Genomic DNA, 21276 nt, shown 5'->3' with positions numbered 1-21276 from the left:
TTTTTTCAGTGCTGTTTTAAAATTGAAGAGTTGCTAAAACATAGGGTTCTAAATCATGGGCTTCCTGAAGTATGCAGAAATTGGATAGAAGCTTGGGGTTGTTGTCTATTCAGATAAAACATAAAGGGACACCTCTGGAATGAAGCTGAATAACAACTTGAGAAAAACAGTATTAAACCTGCATCTGTTGTCAGCAGCGAGACTATTGTCAACATCTCAAGTGTAATTCAAAAACCTGCACTGTGATTCACCTGGGAATAAAGCTCGAGCCCAATTTTCCAGTCATTGGATTAATTCTCGATCTATATTAAGTACATACAGTACTTTTCCTCATCTGAGAGAACAATTATTATAACTTATTTTCAGTTCATAAGCTATATTACAGGGATAATGTATTATTTTTTACTTATTTTATTTATTTATTTTATTAATCAGATTTATATGCTGTCCCTCTCCAGGGCTTTTAAGCTTTATTGCCATCTCTTTTCAAAATGGGCACTTATATATTTATTTAAATGTAAGATTTAGAGGTTGCTCAACTCAAAATTTGATTCTGGGTGGCTATACAGCCAATGAAACATCTATGAATCAGAGCATGACATCTGAAATGGAGAAGGCCTAAATTCAGGATTCTGCCTGGCTTCTTATTTGTTCTCTTCCCAATCATATGAGTTACTACAGCAGATATAGTACCAGAGACAAGAGAAGCCAACCCTGCCACAATTTGCAAATAGCCAAGTCCCAATGATGCAGGAAGATTAAACTAAGTGCAGGCAACCATCTCTTTTATTTCATAACAAGTAAGTTCAGATATGCCTGTTCTTCCCAAATCAAATTAGTAAAGCTATGTTCTCCTTGGAGAGAGAGCTTGGAGAGATGTTAGTGTAATAGATCGGGACAGGGGTGGGTAGCAAGCAGGACAGGGTGGAAGGCAGTTCCATTGGCGGAAATGAAGATACGTGCACAGCTCCAGCTGATTGGCGGCTGTCACTTCCTGGATTGCTGGTCTCGGTTCGGCTCTCCTTTTTTCCACCTCCTGCTGCTGCTGCATCTGCGCTCCTTGCTTTTTTCCTCTTTCCTCCTTCCTGGCCTCTGACGGGCTTCCCTCTCTCCTGCCTGTCTCCCCTCAAGCCACATGCGGCCACCTCCCACCTGAGGTGCAAGCAGAAGGCGTGGGTGGAAGCGGCCCTGGCAGCATTTATGCTTCTGGTCGCACCCGTTCGCCTAACTACCCAGCCTGAGGTGGGGGGGCAACCCAGGAAGGAGACTATGGGAAATGCGAAGCAAATTTATTTATTCATTTATTATTTAGATTTGTATGCCGCCCCTCTCCGCAGACTCGGGGCGGCTCACAACAAAGTGAAACAATTTACAACAAATCTAAATAACAGTTTAAAAATATTTTTAAAAACCCATTTTCTAAACAAACATACATACAGACATACCATTCATGAATTGTATATGCCCGGGGGAGATGTCTCAGTTCCCCCATGCCTGACGACAAAGGTGGGTCTTAAGGAGCTTACGAAAGGCAAGGAGAGTAAATTGTCACCCCAGTGAGTGACACTGGTGAGATTGTAAGTCGAGGACTTAACAGTTCACTTGAAAGATGATGATTGTTCAAGCCACCCCCACCTGGTCATATGGCCAGCAATCCCCTCCTACTCAGTCACATGACCATTAAGCCACACCCGCAAAATAAGCCACACCCACAGTGTGGCAGTAAATATTTTGGCTGTCCATTACTGGATGGGGAGGAACTGTAAGAAATCCAAAACAACAGTACTAATGGGCAGAGCAATACCTGAGGGATCCTAAAGGGCCATCTCTCCCTAGATGTCTATCTATCTGGTCTGACAGGATGATCATAGTCTGTCCCACTGGCTAAGAAATAGCAGTCTTTCTACCATAATGCCAGCCTTGTGGAACATTATCCTTTAGCCTAGATTTAGGCTCTCTGAATGTGAAATGACCCATCTCCTGGTTTTATTAGACTATCCATTGGACTGGCCTTCCTCAGCCAGTCCCCAACTCTCTGTCCAAGAAAGAAGGCAACAGCAAATCACTTCTGAAAAACCTTGCCAAAAAACCCTGCAGGGTCTTGTCTAGACAGTCCCTGAGAATTGGTTATTATTGAATGGAAGAAGAAAAAGAAAAGGGGTGTGCATAAGTGCACCAGTGTGCCTTCCGTCCCCTGTCCAATTGTCTCTCCTTATCTCATTTATCTTTTCTTCCTTTAAAATATGTTCACCTATACTTTTATATCTTTTCTTCTATTCTTTTCTTTACTTACATATTTACTTACATACAGATTATTACATATCTTTGTCTTCAATGTGTATTATGTACTGGACAAAATAAATAAATAAAATAAAATAGAATGACCATGGAGCTCACAAAAAGCTTTAGACAGCATATTTTTTGTATTTATGATTGTAATTAATTTTATTTTAATTAATAAGACAGGGAGAGGGGAATAGCTGAGGAAGGTCAGTCCAAATGGACGGTCCAATGAATACTCACTGCCTAGAACCACTTACTGATCAAAAACAAAATAAAATAAATAAAGGCCGAGAGAGATATCAGCGGTGTCAGGACAGAGGAATGGGTGTGTGCCTGTGTTTTCCAAAATATATCCCTGATCAAACTCACTTCTGGTTACCATTTCTAAGGTAACAAAGAGATATGTATTGAAGTTACCCTTAAATGGTGTCAACGCATCAGAAAAAATACTCTCTTTTTTTTACTGTTACAGCTTATATCTGTTTCATTCACAAACTGAGGATCAGATAAGGCAATATCCCAAGGACAGGAGGGAAATGAGGCTGCCAGGGCTGATTATGCCATGAATAAAGGGGAATGTTTGTGGCTCAGGACTGAAATGAGGAGTCTAATGGTCTCTGAACCTGACCGTTTTCCCACAGACATTTTATTACCCAACCAAGTAATAGCATCAGTACCCAGTAATGAAACATATACAGGAAAATAGCCAAGCTCAGACAGTACCAAGAGCTCATTTATACCATGATTAAGGACAGGAGGGAAACAGTGTCTAAGGCAGTGATGGCAAACCTATGGCACACCACACGTGCCACAGGTGGCACGTAGAGCCATATCTGCCGGCACACGAGCTGTTGCCATAGCTCAGCTGCAGCTGATTTTCAGCTTGAACAGAGTCTCTGGGCAGGCGTTTACAGCCCAGGGGTGGGGGGGAGTGTCGCGGTTTGTTAAAATTAAAGTCTGTTAGGACCTTAACCCCGGAGGTCGATGGATTAAAAACAGAAATAAACAAATAAAAGATTGTCTCGAGGGACAGCATAACATATACATCTTACATCATGGAGATTCATGGAGGAGAAGAGAAGAAGAAGGAGGAAGTGAAGAGAGATTGGCAGGATATTGCGACATAAGAGGAGGATCCAACAAGGCACAAATTAGTTAACTGTTACATTACTGAATGTCTCTGAGGGGCTGTCAATATACAGCGTGATAGGGAGAAACCCCCAGAACCTGAGGAGGGTGAAAAACGGGCCTACCAGGCCCACCAGAAATCGGGAAATGGGCCCTTTCGGCCCTTCAGAGGGCCTGGGGGGGACAGAGGAGGCCATTTTTGCCCTCCCCAGGTATTAAATTATGGGCAGAATAATTACAGAATGTGAAAAAAATCATTTCTAGATTTTAAGGCTGCAGTAAAAAATAAGGAAATTTTGCAGTAGTGAGGAATCTTTTTTTTAAAAAAAGATGTACTTTGCCTGAAGAAAGCAGAAGCTACAGGTGACATTATGACTTCACAGCAAGAGTCAGGTTTTTGAATGAGAGATAAGAAGCAAGATGATTGTTAACAGGCTCAGACTCAACCCTGACTAGACGGAGTGGCTGTGGGTTCTGCCTCCCAAGGACACTTCCATCTGTACATCCATTACCCTGGGGGAGAACTTTTGACCCTCTCAGAGAGGGTCCGCAACTTAGACATTGTTCTGTCTGGGTCACTCCAGAAGCCAATACCAACCCAAAAAGAGAAGCCAGACACACTGGTAAAAGGCAAAGGCAGTTTTATAAAATGCAAGAAAAACACAGGTAACAGAAACTGTCCTTACAAACAGGAAAATGCTGTATCTTCAGATATATTCACAAAGGCCAAAAGTCCATGCAGCAATACAGAATTCTTGCTGCCAAACCAAGGCTGGAGATAGCAGGCGTACACCTCCCACGGATCTTCCAAAGCTGCTGGGCCACAAGCCAGGAACGGAGACGCCGAGAAACAAGACAGGATAACGCCACACCAAGCTGATAATTCTCCACATGGCTGCAAGGGCTTGCCTGCCTTTTAAACCCTGCTGATGAGGACCACACCCAACCCCAGCTGTTTCTCATTCAATGGTGAAAATATCTCTTTAACTGCTCTTTTCGTTGCTCTGCACGTCGCTGTCTCATATCAATGACAGCTTGGGCGTCATCCCCTACTGACTCCAAGTTACTGGCTGGGGAGAGCCCCCCCCCCCCCCGGGGCTCTCAGGCTGCTCTCCCTCCTCCTCCTCCTGACTTTCCTCTCCCCCGTCTGCCTGTTCCTCCCCCTCCTGGTCACTGTCCTCCTCCTCCGGGCATGGATCCAGCAGAGACACAGCCTCAGGCTGAATCACAACAGGCATCCTCCTCAATCCACAGCTGACTTTGGACCATCATATTTCTCTGTGGCGAGAGGGGCGTTTGCCCAGGTTCACCTGGTGCACCAATTGCGGCCCTATTTGGACAGGGAGTCTCTACTCAAAGTTGCTCATGCCTTATCACCTTGAGATTCGACTACTGCAATGCTTTCTACATGGGGCTACCTTTGAAGAGTGTTCGGAAACTTCAAATTGTGCAAAATGCAATGTATGAGTGGTCATGGGCCTTCCCAGACATGGCCATGTTTCTCTAACACTTTGTGGATTTCATTGGTTGCCAATTGGTTTCTGGACACAATTGAAAGTGTTGGCAATTACCTAAAAAGCCCTCCATGGCATTGGTCCAGATTACTTGCGGGACCGCCTTCTGCAATATGAATCTCAGCAACCAGTAAGGTCCCACAGAATTGGCCTTCTCCAGGTCCTGTCAACCAGACAATGTCGTTTGGCGGGGCCTAGGGGAAGAGCCTTCTCTGTGGGGGCCCTGGCCCTCTGGAATCAGCTCTCCCAGCCTCCTCACCCTCTGTAAGGGTTTTAAGACTCATCTATGTCGCCAGGCTTGGGGCAATTAGATCTTAGGCCCCATGGCCAATGAATGCTATTTATGGCTGAGGTCTGAATGTGTACGATTAATTTTTAAAATATTAGGGATTTTAGGTTAGTCATTTAGTAAATTAATTGGATTTGCCATTATATTTTATTGATTTTTATTATACATTGTAAGCTATGCCGAGTCTTTGGAGAGGGTTGGCATAGAAATCCAATTAATAATAAATAAATAAACAAACAAGCAAACAAACAAATGAGTGCCTTAAGCCTTGCAGAGTGAGAATTCTCACCCCAATGAGGGGAAAGTTCTAAGTTCCTTAAACTAAATGAAAAGACAACATTTAACTGAATTGATGGTGATAGTGACGGGATTCTGATGGGAGTAGTAGATGGATAATGAGATATTGCTTGTAGCCGCTCCGACTCTTTGGAGAGGGGCAGCATAGAAATCTAATTATTAATAATAATAATAATAATAATAATAATAATAATAATAATAATAATAATCTATACTGCCTTGATTATATGATCAGATTTTTCTACCCCTGACTGCTCAAAGGAACAGCTTGGAATATACCGTTATTTTATATACTGGCGATCTGTTTCAGATTGTTCAGGAGGAAAATCTGTATATATAAAATAATAATCAGATATGGTTTTAAAATATTAGGCAATCTTTTTTATTCATGTGGGTCTTTCTGTTGAGGAAATATGCAAAGAATTGCTTTGCTAGAGGTATGTCTATTTTGAATTGTTTACTAGAAATGAACTGGTGGATATTTTTTTAAATTAAAAGAATACTTTTCAGCACAGTATCTCCCAATTCATCATTTCTGCATTATTAACTATTCAGAATTCTGTGAGAATGACAATAATCACATGGAAATGGTGAATCAGATATTCTCTTTTCAGAGCCTGTGTAGAAGTACAAGCTTGTTTTTCTGTTTCTAAGAAACAGTATGAGAAGCAAATCTAACCTACATAATGTTTGTCCTCAGGAAAATTCAATATGGCCAACATAATCTTTTTAATTAATTCCCTTAGAATGTTTTTCTCAAAAGCAGTAGAATCTCTCATTCAATTTTTCTAACATAATTTTCTATATCCATTTTCTAATATATTCATTGTAATGAATATTATTTCCCATATTTTCTTTTAAAATTTCAGTTTATCCATTTTCATTAATATAATTAAAACATTTAAATGAATCTCTTTTAATAGATGCCTACTTTTAATTTTCTCTTTAATGCAATTTAATAGAAGCTCTCCAATTATATTTTTCTGGCAACCTAGCGCAGTAAATTGTTCTGAAAGATAGCAGGTAGCCTAGACTAAGAAGATTCCATGGTTGATCATGGATTTAAATTCCAGTGTTTAATGGTAACAAAATACCATTATTTTTCGGAGTATAAGACACACCGGAATATAAAATGCACCTTAATTTGGGGGGAGGAAAACAGGAAAAAAACAATTCTGCCTCTGCCTATCACCGTCAGGATTAGTTGGGTCCTAATTTCCACTCAAATTTTGATAACGTGCAGCACAGGTCTTTTTATCTGTTATAACAATAAAAATGCATTTTGCTTTCTAAGATTACAGAAATGTGAATAGTCATATATGGTTGTATAATCTTCTGTGTTTTTAATAACATTAATAAAATATATTAGTAGCAGGTATTCCTTGTTTTTACAGAATCCACTTCTGTTGTTGCATAATCTCAAATTCCTGCTATGGAAGTGGTCATTTAGTTGTATAAAATGACTAAATTTCCCAAGAAAAACTTCCTCCGGTAATACTGGGGAAACTTAGAAGAATAATGAGATTTCTTTAAAGCACATATTCTTCAAATCTTTAATCAAACTTTGTGTTTTATGCATCTGTAGAAATTGGGATGGAATTTAAGTGAAGTCATGGGATGGGGTATGATTTTCATGGGGACAGAAGAAAGACTTGGGACCACTCCCAAAATGCCTCGATTTTACCTATAGCCAGTGTTCCCTCTAATTTTTTTGGGGGGGTGGGCGGAAAAGTATAGTGTCTGAGCGGCAGTCCCTTCGGGACTGGGCGGCACTCTTTCCCTCTCACTCTTTCCCTCTCGGCTTCTGGGCAGGTTTGAAAAACTCTGAGTTGATGATGATTTTTAAGTGAGCCATTGCTCACTGCTCAGCTTAGAGGGAACTATGCCTACAGCCCTAGGCATTGAAAGCCAGGGTTTCTCATAGCAAGGCCCAATAGAGAGGCAGCACATCAGTCCTCCTGGACTGCCATTTTGTACACATGCCACTGGGCTTTCCAGGAAGTCCCCCTGCCTTTGCGGCCTCGTTCAGAGCCTGAATCCTGAAGCAGCCGACAGAACTGTGTTGGGAAACTTTCAAAAGAAAGCATTTTCATATGGCAAATCCCTTTCTCCAATTGCAAAAAGAGTGCCTGAAACGCGAGGATTGTAGGGGAAAGTGTTTCCAGCTGAAGAATATCCCCTCCCCCAAAACCGAGGGGAATCCTTCAAACTGGAACGCTTTCCTCTCTAATCCTCACATTTCAAGCACCCTTTTTGCAATTGGCGAGAGGTAATCTGGTGCCTGGAAATGCTTTGCTGCTCTGCAGGTTCCAACAGGTGAGAGAAGTACTATAACTTCGCTATCTCCTCCTTAGATCTTCCTTTCTGATTGGCGGTTGAATCACTCTCTTGAAACACCGTCAATCAGCTGTCTATTGCCACCAATTGTAGCTATTATTGCTGTCGCGCCAACTCCTTCCCCCCTCCCCTGGGTATGTCTGATGCAGCATTCAGTGTATAAGACGCACCCAGTTTTTGACCCTCTTTTTGGGAGTAAAAAGGTGCGTCTTATACTCTGAAAAATATGGTATGCAATGCTTTTGTGTTGGTCATGACCTTTAAAGCCCTACATGGCATTGGACCAGAGTACCTCCGGAACCGCCTGATACCGCACGAATCCCAGCGGCCGATAAGGTCCCACAGAGTTGGCCTTCTCCGGGTCCCGTCGACTAAACAATGTTGTCTGGCGGGCCCCAGGGGAAGAGCCTTCTCTGTGGTGGCCCCGGCCCTCTGGAATCAACTCCCCCTGGAGATTAGAACTGCTCCCACCCTCCTTGTCTTCCGTAAACTACTTAAGACCCACCTATACCGCCAGGCATGGGGGATTTGAGACACCTTTACTCCAGGCTTATTATAATTTATTTTTGGTATGTATGTGCTGTTTGGTTTTTAATTATGATAGGGTTTTTAGGGGTTTTTTTAATATTAGATTTGTGCCAGTATAATATTGCTTTTATCGTTGTTGTGAGCTGCCCTGAGTCTTCGGAAAGGGGCGGCATACAAATCTAATAAATTATTATTATTATTATTATTATTATTATTATTATTATTATTATTATTATTATTTCATTTTTGGCTCTCTCTCTCTCTCTTGCATGCCTATGTTCAGATAACAATAAAGTTCAGGTATGAGTGAAAAGAAAGTGTCTGTTCATGTGCGTGTTTGTTCTAAGTCCTGCTGAGTTGAGATGTTTCTCCCTAGTCAACTAACTGATAAACAGTAGGTGTTGTTTCCTTACACGAGAATCAGTATTTGATCTTTCCATGTTGGAATAAACAAAGCTGCTATTTTCTACAAACCTATTCTGTACACTGGGGACTACCTTGTGATCTTTCAAGTTAATTAAGATGCAGTTGAATAAGATTGAAGATCACTAAGATGTGAACATCTGTTTTACCATCAGGTGAGTTTTGAAACATCCTGAACACCAATACATTCATGGTCAAAAATCCAGTTCTCATGTGAGCTATTGGTTCATGAACATATAGAATAGGTTCACACGTGGTATTCTATATTTAAACTTGCTTTGCTGAGTAACCATTACATCTGAGACAACATAAATGGGCCAGTTCCTTCATGGCATCGGACCAGAATATCTCTGAGACCGCCTTCTGCTGCACGAATCCCAGCGACCGATTAGGTCCCACAGAGTGGGCCTTCTCCGGGTCCCGTCAACTAAACAATGTCGGTTGGCGGGCCCCAGGGGAAGAGCCTTCTCTGTGGTGGGCCCAACTCTCTTGAACCAACTCCCCCCAGAGATTAGAACTGCCCCCACCCTCCTTGCCTTTCATAAACTCCTCAAAACCCACCTTTGCCGTCAGGCATGGGGGAACTGAGATATCTCCCCCAGGCCTATACAATTTATGTATGGTATGTTTGTACGTATGTCTGCATTAATAATGGGGTTTTTAAAATATTTTAAATTGTAAATTATTAGATTTGTCATGAACTGTTTTATTCTGTTGTGAGCCGCCCCGAGTCTACGGAGAGGGGCGGCATACAAATCTAATAAATAAAATAAATAAATAAATAAATAAATAAAAATAAAGTTCCAAGCCATGATTCAATCCCACTGGAACAAGGCCCTCTGGTTTTGCCACCAGCAACGCTTCTTTCCAGCCTTTGCCCAAAGTCCTGCACCAGGAAGTTGAAACAGACCTCAAGTCAGAATTTTTGCCCCCTTGAAACCCACACTAAAGGGGGAGACTCTCTGCAGCAACACAAGCGTTTATCACACGTATCTGGCCCAGGGGTTGTAGTTTAAGGGTCTTTTTTGATTTGCATTGTGATATCATATGCACATCATCGTGGAGCAGATTGGTGTAATATTCTGTTATTATCTTGATAGAAATACTCAAGAGTTATACGCTTATTCATTTCATTCCAACTTTATTATTTTTATAAATAAACTCAAGGTGTGAACATACATAATCCTTTCTCCTATTTTTCCTAAATCAGAAAAGTGTGTTTACTGCAGTTGTGGCTTATGTTAAGATCTTCTTAGCAGCATGGATGGGATGGGATGGAATAGAATAGAACAGAATAGAATAGAATAACAGAGTTGGAAGCGATGTTGAAGGTCTTCTAGCCCAATCCCCTGCTTAGGCAGGAAATCCTACACCACTTCGGACAACCATTATCCAGTCTCTTCTTTAAAACTTCCAGTGTTGGAACATTCACAACTTCTGGATGCAAGTTGTTCCACTGATTAATTATTCTGTCAGGAAATTTCTCCTTAGTTCTATTTTGCTTCCCTCTTTGATTAATTTCCACCCATTGCTTCTTGTCCTGCCTTCAAATGCTTTGGAGAATAGCATGACTTCCTCGTCTTTGTGTCTGCTCCTGAGATACTGGCATATTGCTATCATGTCACCCCTAGTTCTTCTTTTCATTAACTAGACATGCGCAATTCCAGCAACCATTCTTTATATTAAAATTTTTATAGTTATCACCTTTCTTAAGGAACATTTTGGGTTCTTCCTTTTCCCCCATTTGTTCTGTCTGGGTCACTCCAGAAGCCAATACCAACCCCAAAAGAGAAGCCAGACACACTGGTAAAAGGCAAAAGCAGTTTTATAAAATTCAAGAAAAACACAGGTAACAGAAAATGTCCTTACAAACAGGAAAATGCTGTATCTTCAGATATATCCATGAAGGCAAAAGTCCATGCAGCACTACAGAATTCTTGCTGCCAAGCCGAGGTTGTAGCTAGCAGACCTACACCTCCCACGGGTCTTCAAAAGCTGCTGGGCCACAAGCCAAGAACAGAGACGCCGAGAAACAAGACAGGATAACGCAACTCCAAACTGATAACACTCCACATGGCTTCAAGGGCATGCCTGCCTTTTGAACCCTGCTAAGGAGGACCACACCCAAACCCAGCTGTTCCTAATTCAGTGCTGATAATACTTCTTTAATTGCTCCTTTCTTTGATCTGACCGTCTCTGTTGCATGTCAATGACGGCTTGAGCCTCATCACCTAATGACTCCAAACTACTGGCTGGGGAGAGCCCCCCCCCCCGGGGGCTCTCATGCTGTTCTCCTTCATCCCATTCCTGATTTTCCTCTCCCCCATCCGACTGTTCAGCCCCCTCCTCTTCGCTGTCATCCTCCTCCGGGCATGGAGCCAGCAGAGACACAGCCGGTCCCTGAGCAGCCTCAGGCTGAACCACAACACCATTCGTAATGTTTAGACTAAGTTTTGGATTAGAAGATTTCCAAGGTCCCTTCCAACTTATTCTGTTAAGATTGGAATAATCTTACTTCTTTTAAAAATAATAATATTTCGGTTCCTATATTAGTTGTTTCATTTGGTAATTGAAACCACATAAACATTATTTTTTGCATAATGGTATGAAAAGATGTATTTGATGTCAGAGGTCTTTTCCATTTTTCTTGCCATATATAAAATACTCACAGTTTGAAGACCTCTGATCTAGATAGTTTATTTTAAAACAACTAGTGGCAACAAATCTTGCAAAATTCACGGCTGCAAACTTTGAAGAAAAAACTTGATATAACAGATAAGAGAGTACAGTTTCCATTAAATCTTCCATGTTACACCAACACTCCGCAGTCTGCATTGGTTGCCGATCAATTTCCGGTCACAATTCAAAATGTTGGTTATGACCTATAAAGCCCTTCATGGCATTGGACCAGAATATATCCGGGACCGCCTTCTGCCGCACGAATCCCAGCGACCGATTAGGTCCCACAGAGTTGGCCTTCTCAGGGTCCCGACGACTAAACAATGTCGTCTGGCAGGTCCCAGGGGAAGAGCCTTCTCTGTGGTGGCCCCGACTCTCTGGAACCAGCTCCCCCCCGGAGATTAGAACTGCCCCCATCCTCCTTGCCTTCCGTAAACTCCTTAAAACTCATCTCTGCCATCAGGCATGGGGGAATTGAGGCATTCCCCCCTCCCCCGGGCCTATACAATTTATGTATGGTATGTCTGTGTGTATGTCTGGTTTAATAATGGGGTTTTTTAATTTTTTAAAATTTATTAGATTTGTTGTGAATTGTTTTATTGTATGTTGTGAGCCGCCCCGAGTCTACGGAGAGGGGCGGCATACAAATCAAATCAAATCAAATCAAATCAAATCAATCAATCAATCAATAAATAAATAAATCTGAATGTCTATTAAATCGAGGTTCCAATTTATATTGTTTGTGTTACTGTTACTATCTATTTTAATCTAGACTGCTTAAAAAATAGTCCACCAAATGGATGTCCAGATAATTACATTTTTATTGTTCGTGGAATAAAAAAACATCTGTAATAGCTAAATAGCTATTTCTTCCAAGATCATAAACATGATTAATTGATTGATTTAAACCATGTAGATAGCCATCCATTTTAGAACCACCTTTGGGTAATCCCAGTTATTTTGTTGTGCCATTTGATCAATATAACTCTCTCAATGCTGCTTTGATATCCACTGAGTCAAACAAAGCATCCTTCATCTGTTTGCCATTCTTTTTTATTACTGTGCTGGAGTTACGACTTTTAAATATGGGATCTATTATCAAAAGCATATAAATGAGAAGAAATATTCAGCAGAAATCATAATGAACTAGTATTCCCAATATTATTGAATCAGAATCTTCTGCCTGATAATAAAAAATAATAATAATTAGATGATGATCTCAGGCAAAGATGAAAATTACTGGATTGTTTCAGTAATAAATCTATCTGATTTAGACTGCAAATATCCTGCTGTCCAGTAGATGGGAACAAAAAATTAGGTTTTGCTATATGTCTTTGCTGCCATCTAATAATTGTCCAGGTAATCTTCCTCTTCAAAACACTTTACAACATGAATTCAACACTTTATTTATTTTTTATTTATTTATAGTTCATATTTTACATTTCTAAATCGCCCATCTCTGTCAAAGAACAAAAAAACCAACATTCCCACTGATATATTTTGGGTAAAAATAAAAGATGGCATGCAACAACTAAGACAGGAAAGTACATTTCCCCTAGACAAAGCCACTATCTCAGACTGCACAGGAAGGTTTATAGTCAATTACCAAAGCAATAAACTGCAGCACTTTAAAAAAAAAAAGTTTTTCTTTTTGCTTAAAAAAATTACTCAGAATTTAACCATGTGGAGAGCTGAATGGATGTGTTAAGCACTTGAAGATTTGCTGGAGTACATGCTATTATAGATATTTTTGTGAAATGACTCATATATTTTGGCTGATGGTGCCTCTTTGTGTTCACAGAATGTGTAACTCTGCTGGCAGTTTCTTTGAAACACAGTAGGTGTAGAGAGGTGAACAAAACAGCCTTGCTTTGCTATTTTCCCATGCAGTCTTTTCAGCCACAGTTTCTTCTTTTATGGCTTCCAGTTCTGGGTCTGTTTGTCTCTGCTTCCTGGTGCCTCCTTCCAGTTCTTATCTTGCCATCTTCTGGCTGGTCAAAATATTCTGAGTACTTCCTCTTCCCCTTGCTCTGTACCAGTGCAAACCAGACAGGCTGTTTCATCTGAAAAGTTCACAGTGTAACCAGGATTCTCACAGTCTACTCTTCTAAATTCACACATAGCTACATAATTGGGCTCATACAATATGCTGGGTTTAACTGTAGTTGTACTCTAGAGTCCTCAGTGTGCTCTGAACTTGTTTTCTTACACAAATTTATTTATTTATTTATTTATTTTGTCCTATACCCAATTAGAGTTTTAGTGGGTAAATAAAAAATATGTATTTAAATAAATAAACAATCTACATTAACTGCCTTGGAAATGGCCCTGGGTTGGGCCGAGAGGCAAAAAAGGAGCTGTGATGTTCCTTCAATATACCAGGGTGATTCGACACAAAATGTAACCCTTCCCTGGTACAGAGCTGAAGGGATTGGATACTGTAGCCTAGAGGATAATTCTCTGCCTTACAAGGCAAAGGTTGCAGGTTCAAGTCCCAGTGGGTATGGCTAGCTGATGAGGCCAAAATAAGGCCGAAATAGATCTATCCTAGTCTCCCTTAATTTTCAAATTCAGCTTAAACATGTGACATATATATATATATATATATATATATATATATATATATATATATATATATATATATACACACACATACACATAGTAAAATACATGATGAAGGTTATAGAGGAGATACTCATAGTAAAATATATCTAAGAAGGAATAGAAAAGAAGATATAGTAATAGAACATATCAATGAAAGAATAGAAGAAGAGATATAAGAATAGAAGAAAGGTACAGGAGATATAGGAGAGCAATAGGACAGGGGACGGAAGGCACTCTAGTGCACTTGTACTCGCCCCTTACTGACCTCTTAGGAATCTGGATAGGTCAACCGTAGATAATCTAAGGGTAAAGTGTTGGGGGTTTGGGGATGACACTATGGAGTCCGGTAATGAGTTCCACGCTTCGACAACTCGGGTACTGAAGTCATATTTTTTACAGTCAAGTTTGGAGCGGTTAATATTAAGTTTAAATCTGTTGTGTGCTCTTGTGTTGTTGTGGTTGAAGCTGAAGTAGTCGCCGACAGGCAGGACGTTGCAGCATATGATCTTGTGGATATGTTATATGGATAGACTGTCTATCACTGACTGATAGACATTGTTTGAAGACCGAACACCTTCTTGCCAGCAATCAACTCAAGTTAAGCAGAGATTAACACTAACATTAATACTAAACCAACAATCAATAAATAATCAAGGAGCTACCAACTCAGACAAATAAACTAACAGTAAACAGCATCCTTAATCAAGAAACCAGCAAGAACATCTCCACTAACACTGACAGGGCAACCACCAGTATTATAAACAGAAAGCAAACCCCACTCCCTTCTACCACTAATGATGTTATCTAATTGAGTAATGGAACATTCAAGAAAACAACCCAAATCAGAGAGCATAAGGAACCCCACAGTCCAATCCTGAATTAAAAGTAGTTTCTTATATAGTTAGCTATTTGTGGTTTGGTGTACTGAGCATGCACAGTCCATGTATGTCATAAAAGGTCTTGTCAATTCACAAAATGGCTGCCGTGCATTTTGCCATTTATATGAACTTACCAGAAGTCAGACGCTCTTCACCATCCACCTTAACCTCACAGGGTCTTCCATACCACACTTTACCTGATCTTTGTTTGAGTTGTGAATGCAATTTCCAAACAGCCTCTAAACTGCTGCCATCACTCATAAGCTTTCATTTTCTAAGTTTTACTCTACAGTTTATATGAGTCCTACAGGCATTTCTGTAAATGATGATGCTAGAAGATACTTTGCAGTATGCCAAACCCCCACCCCACTTTCCAAGCATCATTTAGTCGGGAGAGGCAGTTCAGGCTATAAAGCCCAGAACCAAAGATGGTGGAATCTGTTGTGAGTGCTCCTCGTCCATTTCTGGTAATGATAGATTCTGAGGAGGATGAGCCAGGTCCATCTTGGTACCCTGGGCCAGTGGTGTTGCCAGCTGATGCAGGGAGTGAGAGTGAGGGAGAAATAGACTGGGATAAACCCAAAGGACCACCAGAGGTGGCAGATATGCCAATGACAGTAGAGTCCAACTTAGAGGAGGAGGAAGATCTGGAGCCTTTGCTAGATGCCTGCTTTAGAAGGCTAAGAAAAAGACAAGAATACTTATATGGCAAAAGAAAGTAGTCTATAGTTTGTAACTCTAGGGCGGTGTTTCCCAACCTTGGCAACTTGAAAATATTTGGAATTCAACTCCCAGAATTCCCCAGCCAGCAAATGCTGGCTGGGGAATTCTGGGAGTTGAAGTCCAGATATCGTCAAGTTGCCAAGGTTGGGAAACACTGCTCTACGGAATGGTTGACCACTTCCTATTAAGCATTAAGGGTGCCGTATGGATAATTCAGGGTGGAGTCTAAACATTTTGCAATGGAGTCAGATGATGTTTGAGGTTTTAGAGATATTACATTTGCCAACAGTTATTTTCCTGCTAAAATCTTTAGAGTAAAAGCACCCTGTCTGCGGAGATGCTGGGAAGCTGTAATTAGTAAGTCTGCAAAACTAGAGACTTCTTATCTCAGGAAGAAATGCACCAGTAGCTTTGATCTTTGGCAGCAGCCTAGCCGCCCAAACTGATATCTCTTAATTACCCTCACTAAGACACTGCTAAGATTATCTCATATGCATGACTTTGACTTGCAAAAATGAGACTTTATATATAAAGAGACTGATTTGAAAACTCAGCGCGTGGATTCCACCTTTGTTTCCAAGCTACGTAGGGCAGGGATAGAACAGAATCCAATTAAAATCATCCCTGATTAATAGCTTTCCGTACTCTGCTTGAATGAATCCGACAATGAGGAAACCACAAAAGGAGTGTGATAGAGTGTTTTTATTTAGGATTTGTTTCCCATTCACTTTCCTTTCCTACAGCCATCAATCTGCAGCCTCTTCTGTGTAATTGAGTGTTATGGAGTCAAAATGGAGAACCTGGCCCAATGGCCCAGCTTTCACTATTATGGTATTAAACCACTACAGCAACCTTATATACTAAGGAGTTTTATTTTTAATGTTCCATTTCTTACTTGTCTAATTCCTTAAGGAATGAATATCAGAATTTTTTATTTTTATTTATTTTATTTTATTTTATTTTATTTTATTTTATTTTATTTTATTTTATTTTATTTTATTTTATTTTATTTTATTTTATTTTATTTTATTTTATTTTATTTTATTTTATTTTATTTATTTTATTTTATTTTATTTTATTTTATTTTATTTTATTTTATTGTTTGTTTGTTTATTTATTTATTTATTTATTCGATTTGTATGCCGCCCCCCTCTGTAGAATGGCAGTGCAAGAGGCCTTTTTATCTGCATCAGCCTGAAACATCCATAAGGCACCTCTTGGACCGTTCTCACTATTGTTCCTTGACTTTTTCTTTAAGATCAGTAATGCACTTGTTCGCACACTTTACATATACAGTAGTACAATTACTGTTGGAATCAAAGAGAAAATAACAGTTTAACCTCAGTTCAGCTAGAAATGACATACATTTGTTACACTTATAGACTGGGAGAAACGTTACTATTGTTGACTATATTATTAGGACCAATGGGGATTGATTACGATCCCACAATTTGTCTTCAGTGCTAGGGAAAGCCCCATTGGATGGAATAACACTGAAGCATGGAACCCAAAAGCATTGCGACCCACAGAAGAAAATATTGTATAAAGAAAGAAAAGATACTTTCACAATGTAAGACACCTACAAGGAAGACATCTACAAGCAGCTTATAAGAATTCTGTTGAAATATCCTTTCCCTTTTGGGAAAAAATAAAAGTAATTTCTTTCTCAATGAATTGAAAAATAATGGTTAAAAAAAGTGAAGATTTCTCCCACCTAGGGCTTAAAGTTAGAGTACGTCTGCCCTAGAGGTTGTTCCTGGTTTGGATCAGTTTTATAGAACTGGTAATAGGAATTTCCCCCCTCTCGACAAACCAGGAGTAATCCCTGGTTGGCCAGGCATCCAAACAAGCTCTAATGGTGAACCTCTAATATTTTATTTTACGTACGCTGAGAGCATATGCACCAAGACAAATTCCTTGTGTGTCCAATCACACTTGGCCAATAGAATTCTATTCTATTCTATTCTCTAGGTGCTGTCATCTTGATTTTTTACAGAAGCTTAGTTTTTGGCACTGCGCACGCATACGCACACAGGCGTAAAGGGCTCACATGCCCACATGGCGCGGGAGAAAATGAATTAGCGGCCAGGTAAGTAAGAATCCACCATTAGTCTGACATCCAGTTTGGTGCAGTGGTTAAAGCATCAGAACAGAAAGTGTAAAACTATAAATTCTGCCTTAGGCATGAAGCCAACTAAGTGACCTTGGGCAAGTCCTTCTCTCCCAGTCTTAGGAAAAAGACAGTGCAAGAAAACTGCAGTGATTTCTCCAGGAAGACACCAAGAGAAAGTATTAACTTAAAGGTAAAAAAATAAATAAATAAAATTATGTCCAGGAAGTTAAATCTCCCAGTTAATCAAACTTTTCTATCAAATAAATGGCACATATAATAGTTAGGAAGAGCCTACACTTAGAAATTAGAAATGAAAATAATAAAGGTAACTTTAGCTATTTCAATATTTTTAATATATAACAAATGTAGATATAATATAGAAATGCAAATTAATGGAGATTAAAAGTAAGTTCACACAATGCAGGTAGTCCTTAACATATGACCAGAACTGAGACCAAAATTTCTGTTGCTAAGTAACACAGTTGTTAACTGTGTTTTGCTCGATTTTTTCACCATTTTTGTCATATATGTTAAGTGAATCACTGTAGCTATTAAGTTAGTAACATGGTTGATCACATGACCATGAGAATGCTGCAACAGTCATAAGTGTGAAAAATGGTCATAAGTCATTTTATTCAGTGCTATTGTAAACTTCAAATGGCTACTAAACAAATGATTGTAAATTGAGGACTACCACTATTCTAAGTCATAATTGGTAGCATAAAATATAAGTGGTTAGGTTACATATTACACAAAATATGTTCTGAGATTGGATCTAAATGTTGCATTAAGTGATGTACGGTTTATTTTGTTTTGGTTTATTTTGCCTTGTAATCATAATTATTTGGGTTAGCATTTTCAGCAGGATGATTCAAAGCCAAACCCATTTTTATCTGAACTTAGCTTTGTTGTTGTATGAACTCAACTATTACAATTTGTAAATAATTAATTATGTTTTTATATTTTAGGTGAACTCAAACAATTGCATCTGTCTTTAAAAGGGAAAAACAGGCCAATCCGTCAAAAACAGAACTGTAAAAACAGATTAGGAATATAAATTAAAACAGGCAAGACAATTATAAGATAGGTTTAAATCACCAAGATGAGATAGATTACACCCCAGGGTACTGAAGGGACTGGTAGACATGGCCTCACCATGTCTTTCAAACATCCTGGAGCACTACTGATACCTGGAAAAGGGCTGAAGTAGCTCCCAAATTCAGACCTATAAGTCTGACAGCAATACCTGGGAAAATTCAAGCAATGAATCTGTAAACACCCAGAGGCAAACAAAGTCATAACTACAAGCCAATATGGGTTCGTCAAAAATATATTATGCCAGATAAAACTTATTTGATAAAGTGACAAAACTAGTGGACCGTAGAAATGCTGTGGATATAACTTGGATTATAGTAAGGCATTTGATAAAGTAGACCATAACTTACTGCTTGACAAGATAGAAAAATGTAGGTAAGAGACAGCATCACCAGCAGATGGATTCCTAAGTGGCTGACCAACTACACTCAATGTGTAGTCCTTAATGGAACTGTATTTACATGCAAGAAAATATGAAGTGGGATAGACCAAGGCTGTGTCTTAGGCCTGGTACTCTTCAATACCTTCATCAATGATTTAAATGAGGGAATAGAGGGAGAACTCATCAAATTTGCATGTCATATTGTAGAAAGTTAGCACCTATCCCTCTCCTAAAAGAATGAAATAATCTAAAAAATATTAAAAAGACAGAATATTATATTTCCCTGGAGGAGAAAAGGAGAAACATGTTTTTAAAGACAAAGAGTAGCTCCTTGCCCCCAGCAGATATTTGGTGCACATTAAGACTGGGCCACCCTATCTACAAAACAAAAGACCAGCTTCAGGTTGATGGGATTAAGACATGACTCCTTCAAGAGATAATAGGATTATCTATCAGCAGAGCTGATGGCATGGCACAACCAAGTTCCTTCATTACATCACTCAGCAAGGTTCAACCCAACTTAATTCAGACAAACATGACTCTACATTGGAGTCTGACTGCAACCAATAGAACACATGCCCTTGCCACAGGAACAGGAAGCTCAAAGGCCAGCATGATTTTGCTTCTGCAGCTACGGAGGTAGCAAAATCACGCACATAGCCGCAGGCGCACCTGTGTTTCGGCATGCGTGGAAGCAAAAAAAACTCACTAAAACACAGGGGCACTTGCAGCTATGTGTGTAATTTTGCTACCTCCACAACTGCAGAAGCAAAATTGCGCTGGCCCCGCTAGCACTCACAAGCCACAGCGCCGAGACCAATTTAGCATTTGGGCTAGCAGCCCACCTCTGTGCTGGTGGCTCCCAGGCAGAATGGCTTCGGCCCATGACTCTGCACATCTGACCCCCTCCCAAGCATTCCAGTAGAGCCATGAATGGCTGCCCTTTACTGGGTATAAATGCCACTCACTCTCCATTCCATGTGGTCAGCTATCCAGAATCACACATGCTTACTGGTAGTAAGCCATCTTTCCAATCAGCCTCGATGTTTCCAGTGTCTTTCTCCCCATTTGGAACTGAACCCAGATGAACATTTATTCTAACAATACCAAGCTGGCAAGAATAACCAATGCTCCGGAAGATCGGCTTAAGATACAGAGGAATCTTGATTAAAAAATGATTTTTAAAAACCTAATAACGTCTTTGGATGGAATTGATATATTTATTGAAGCATGTTTTTTAAACAAGATTTTATTTATTTATTTATTTACTTACTTACTTACTTACTTACTTACTTACTTACTTACTTACTTACTCACTCACTCACTCACTCACTCACTCACTCACTTATTTATTTATTTATTTATTTATTAGACTTGTATGCTGCCCCCATATGAATGACATATTAGATCTTGGTTAATCTTAACTAGCCCGGTGAATCAAAAATATACATTACTCTTAATAAATATACATATTATTCTCAGTGTACATCAGTTGGGCTTAATGACTGGAAAAGCACATGAGAATTTGGGTATTTATTATCCTCCTGTCAAAGGCAGCAGGTAACTAAACAGGACAAATAACATCAAAGAGCTGCTAATTGCAGTTTCTTCCAAAGCAAAAAATGTACAGTACTTCCTCTACAGTTTGCAAATGTTGAGAGCTGACCTGTTACTGGCTTGCAGAGGAAGTTGGCAGCAACTTCATCTGCAAATCTAGGAAGGCATGGAATGGAGGAAACCACACACACACACACACACACACACACACACACACACACACACAAAACCCCAATGCAGAAGCAAATAGCAGCAGCAGCATTTAGCACAACTATATATATACATAGATATAGATATATTTGGTCCTTCTTAGTTCCAGAAACCATTACAAGGTTATAAGGACTAATAATATCTTCGAATTTAACTTTAGGGGTTATTTCAATGCCATGCTAACTATACAGAGTGGGCTGTCCTTCTAAGGTAGTCTGCAAAGGGCAAACTTTATA

The sequence above is a fragment of the Erythrolamprus reginae genome, chromosome Z (genome assembly GCF_031021105.1).
Source record: "Erythrolamprus reginae isolate rEryReg1 chromosome Z, rEryReg1.hap1, whole genome shotgun sequence".
Lineage (NCBI taxonomy): Eukaryota > Metazoa > Chordata > Lepidosauria > Squamata > Dipsadidae > Erythrolamprus > Erythrolamprus reginae.
Note: the sequence above shows the minus strand (reverse complement) of the source record.